Source organism: Austrofundulus limnaeus, unplaced genomic scaffold (assembly GCF_001266775.1).
Source record: "Austrofundulus limnaeus strain Quisiro unplaced genomic scaffold, Austrofundulus_limnaeus-1.0 Scaffold264, whole genome shotgun sequence".
Taxonomy (NCBI): Eukaryota; Metazoa; Chordata; class Actinopteri; order Cyprinodontiformes; family Rivulidae; genus Austrofundulus; species Austrofundulus limnaeus.
In genome coordinates this window covers 2,526-7,965 of record NW_013952666.1, presented here as the reverse complement: position 1 = coordinate 7,965, position 5,440 = coordinate 2,526, and positions in this window count along the sequence as shown.

Genomic DNA, 5,440 nt, shown 5'->3' with positions numbered 1-5,440 from the left:
GATTCTCTGGTTCCCGGTCTCGGCTCTGACCTCCTGGACATTGTTTATATCACCTGTAAAAATAAAGCACTGTTATTATTTTTACTACTAGCCTCTGTGGTTCTTCCTGGGTTTTGCTCATTTTAGACTCAACCTTAGTTCTCATTGTGTCAGAACGATTCAGCCAGAACTATGTCTAAGAGCAATCCCAGTGTAGAACAAATTCCACCCATGTCTGAATCACAACGTGTTTTGTCCAACCACCAGATACTCCTCGAGAAACTCTTTGATCTTCAACAGACTACCAGTTCCCTACTGGATCACATCACTCATCGGGTCGCCATTGACAACAAATTGGGCACATTACTACCCGACGCTCCTGCTCTGCCGGCTCCTCCACCACCCACCAAGACCCAACGTGAACCAGACCTAAGACCTGTAGAAATGTTTGAAGGTAACAGTGTTGATTGTGGTGGTTTTCTGCTCCAATGTGAGTTAGTGTTTGCCCGCTCACCGTCCTATTTCACCACCAACTCTTCTAAGATCACCTACATTGTCACAGGGCTCAAGGGTAAAGCATTACATTGGGCTTATGCTTTCCTAGCCTCTCACCCGCCGGAATATCTCACTGCTTCTGAGTTTATCCAGGAATTCCAGAGGGTGTTCGATCATCCCCACCAGCAGGAGGAAGCGGCTAAGCGACTCCTAACAATGAAGCAGGGGAGGAGTTCGGTGGCGGAACACTCAGTGGACTTCCGCATTCTTGCACAGGAATCAGGTTGGGACGAACTAGCACTTCGATCTATTTTTTTAAATTCACTTACCAATAATATTAAAGACCAGCTTGCCACCAGAGATCAACCCTCATCCCTCGATGAGCTAATTTCATTAGCCATCCTTGTTGACAATCGCATCTGCGAACGCAAGAGGGAGCGAGACTACACCTCCCAGAAACCACTGGGGCTTCATGTCCAACTCCATGAGTCCTCTGTTAAAGGAGAAGAAAATCAATCTATGCATTCAGCCCCAGAACCTATGCAAATTGGCCGAACCTGATTAACCCCAGAGGAAAGGCGACGCAGAATCGCCGCTAAAGAATGCATTTATTGCGGCACAAAGGGACACTTTATCGCCAACTGCCCGGAACTAAAAGAGAGGACTCGTCAGTAGATCGGGAGGTATTGACGAGTCACACTTCCAACTCTCCCTTAAACAGACTCTCACTACCCACTATTATTTTGGCCGACTCCTTAGAATTCCCTATTGCTGCATAAGTAGATTCTGGCGCCGAGCAGAACCTTATCTCCCGCGATCTGGTCCAACAGCTCAACATCTCCATCACTCCTCTCTCTCAACCTCAACGCATCACCGGAATCACTGGGCTGACTCTCTCAGACATCACACATCAAACCACCAGTCTTCAGCTCGTCATATCAGGTAACCACCACGAGATGGCACAATTTTTCATTTTTGATTCACCTGTACCTCAGGTTATTCTCGGTTACCCTTGGCTGACAAAACATAATCCCCTCATTAACTGGCAGTCCAGGTCCATTATCAGCTGGAGTGATTGTTTACAAAACTGCCTTAAATCTGCTGTGGCACCTACATCTCACCATAAGAAAGAGGTTAAAAACATTGATCTTGATCTCTCGAAGGTCCCCACTTGTTATTACGACCTCGCAGCAGTTTTTGACAAAGAGAGCTCTCTCTCTCTTCCACCACATCGCCCATATGATATTGCTATAGATCTCCTCCAGGGGGTGCCACTCCCTTCTAGTAAGCTTTTCAATTTATCTGGTCCAGAAAAAGAGGCCATGAAAACTTATATTGATGAATCTCTGGCCTCAGGCATCATTCGTTCCTCCACCTCACCCTTAGGAGCAGGTTTCTTCTTTGTTGAAAAGAGAGACAAGAGTCTCCGCCCGTGCATTGATTATCGGGGATTAAATAACATCACTATAAAGAACAAATACCCATCACCGCTCATCAGTTCCGTACAGGAACAACTTCACTCGGCCACAGTTTTCTCCAAGTTGGATTTAAGAAACGCATACCACTTGGTTTGGGTCAAAAAGGGCGACGAGTGGAAGACAGCCTTAAAGACCCCCCTGGGGCATTTCGAATACCTGGTCATGCCTTTTGGTTTGACCAATGCCCCCGCTGTCTTTCAGGCCCTCATTAATGATGTCTTAAGAGATTTTCTTAATAACTGTGTTTTTGTATATCTTGATGACATCTTAATCTACTCCAGATCCCTCAGTGAACACCAGATACATGTAAGAGCAGTACTCCAGAGACTCCTTGAGAACAAACTTTGTCAAAGCAGAAAAGTGTCAGTTTCACGTCTCTACAGATTCCTTTTTGGGCTTTATTTTCAAACAGGGCAAGATGTATACCGACCCAGAAAAGACCAGGGCTGTTTCTGAGTGGCCTACCCCTTCCAACAGGAAACAACTACAACGTTTTCTAGGCTTTGCTAATTTTTACAGGAGATTCATCTGGGATTACAGCAAAGTGGCAGCCCCTCTGACTCAACTCACCTCCTCCCTCCGTGCCTTCAATTGGACCCCTGAGGCAGACGGAGCATTCAGTGAGCTTAAACACCGGTTCACTTCTGCACCCATTCTTCATCACCCAGACCCAAACTCACAGTTCATCGTGGAGGTGGACGCCTCGGATCTGGGCGTTGGAGCAGTTCTCTCCCAAAGGAACCCCACGGACAACAAGGTACACCCTTGTGCTTTTTTTCTCCCGCCGTCTCTCCCCAGCAGAACAAAACTATGATGTAGGAAACTGGGAACTCCTTGCCATCAAGCTGGCTTTAGAAGAATGGAGACACTGGCTCAAGGGCACTGAGACTCCCTTCATCATCTGGACCGACCACAAGAACCTTGCTTACATCCAGAACGCCAAGAGATTAAATCCCAGGCAGGCCAGATGGGCCTTATTTTTCACACGCTTTAACTTCACTATCACTTACAGACCTGGATCTAAAAATGTCAGACCTGACGCCCTCTCATGCCAATTCTCATCCTAAGATGACCCCTGTTCTCCTGTTCTCCCTTCCTCCTGTTTTGTAGGTACACTCGTCTGGGACCTTGAAAAGGATCTCCAGGAGGCCCAGCGAGCTGGTCCTGGCCCCAGCACTATGCCCCTGGAAAGAAGTATGTTCCTGCCACTATGGTTAAGACAGTATTGGATTGGGTCCACAACCACCGCTTTACCTGCCACCCTGGAGTCAGCCGCATGCTGTCGTTCACCAAGAGGTATTTTTGGTGGTCCACGTTAAACAAAGATGTTACAGAGTTTGTGTCTGCCTGTACTGTCTGTGCCCAGAACAAGAATAATAACCAACCACCCTCAGGACTCCTACAACCTCTACCCACCCCCAGCCGCCCCTGGTCCCACATTGCTGTGGACTTCGTTACTGGTCTTCCCCCTTCTGACAGCAACACAACCATCCTCACCATTGTGGACAGATTCTCCAAGACAGCCCATTTCATCCCCCTGGCAAAACTCCCAACATCCTCCGAGACTGCCCAACTCATAGTCCAACATGTTTTCCGGCTGCATGGCATCCCCCAGGATATCGTCTCAGACCGAGGGCCGCAGTTTATATCTCAGGTCTGGAAGGCTTTCTGTGTGGCCCTAGGAGCTAAGGCCAGCCTCACGTTTGGGTACCACCCGCAGTCCAACGGCCAGGCGGAGAGGTGCAACCAGGAGCTCGAGACAGCCTTAAGGTGCGTCATTAACAATAACCCATCATCATGGTCCACTTTTCTTCCCTGGGTGGAGTACGCTCATAACTGCCACACCTCCTCATCCACTGGTCTTTCTCCCTTCAAAGCTTCTCTTGGTTACTCACCCCCTTGTTTCCTGATCTCGAGACTGAAATCCTGGTACCCTACGTTCAACACCACCTGCGCCGTTGCCATAAGTATTGGACTCGGACCCGGGCAGCTCTCCAACGGTCCACCCAACAGAATCGCCGCTTCGCCGACCGTCATCGCACCCCAGCTCCATCCTACAGCCCTGGTCAGATGGTTTGGCTCTCCACCAAGGACATTCACCTCCGCGATACCCCCCAAGAAACTAGCTCCACGGTTCATTGGCCCATATCCCATCCTCCAAGTTATTAACCCCTCTGCCGTTCGTCTCAAGCTTCCCCCGGCTATGAGAATTCACCCTACTTTTCACGTGTCCCAGATCAAACCCATCACTTCTAACTCTTTTTCCCCTCCAGCCAGTTCTCCCCCGCCTCATCGACAATCAACCCGCCTACTCTGTAAGACGACTCCTCGGTGTGAGGCGCAAGGGTCGTGGGTTCCAGTACCTCGTGGAATGGGAGGGTTATGGCCCTGAAGAGAGGTCATGGGTCCCCAGGTCCGCCATCTTGGACCCTTCATTAATCTCTTCCTTTTACAGAGCTCACCCGGACAAGAGACCGACATCGCCTGGAGGCGATTCCTGAGGAGGGGGTACTGAAGCATTTGGTGAGTTTCTCACCCACCTCCTCCTGTTTCACCTCTCCTCATGAGTTAATTGGCAGACAGCAGAGCACACCTGAGACTGATTTCACCTGACGACCTGACCTGCTACTTAAGGCTCCAGTCTTCAGCAGGTCAACGCTGAATCGTCACGTACTTTGGGTATTGTCGTCCTCAGCTCCCCATGTGCTACTCGCAAGTATTTTCTCTTGTCTCTCAATTACCTGCTCTTGGGCATAACGTCTCCTGTGTCTCTGGTTTCCAGGTCTCACCCTGTGGAAACAACACAAAGAGTTCCTCTGAATCTCAAACAATTAAAGCTCGCTGCCTGTCTGCCTCAGCTTCAAAGAAATACCATTACTGGATTTAACTCTCTGGATTTATGTACCTCCTCCTGTGTACTACTCACCTTCAAAACCCAGTGAGTCAAGATAAGTCTCCTCATACTAAATACCCAGCATAATCTCTTATCTGCTCCATACTCACCAGTGTCTCTTCTCCAGATTCTCTGGTTCCRGGTCTCGGCTCTGACCTCCTGGACATTGTTTATATCACCTGTAAAAATAAAGCACTGTTATTATTTTTACTACTAGCCTCCGTGGTTCTTCCTGGGTTTGCTCATTTTAGACTCAGCCTTAGTTCTCATTGTGTCACTACACAGGGATCTATATTATATCCTGAAAAGGTTAGATAACCTCCTGTTATGTCAAGTCTGAACACTTCATCAGTAAGAAATCAAAAGCGATTTTCCTGTCTAAAAAAAAATCCAGGGACGCTAAATCAACTAGGTAAAATTGGAGGCTTTAAATCTGTCATTTCAATATGAGAAGTCTTGTACCTAAACTGGATGAATTCAAAGTAATACTTGCTCAGACTCAAGCACATGTTATGGCTATATCAGAATCATGGCAGACTCCTGCTATACCAAATTCGTTTCTTTCAGTTAAGTTATTCATTGTATCGTAGAGACC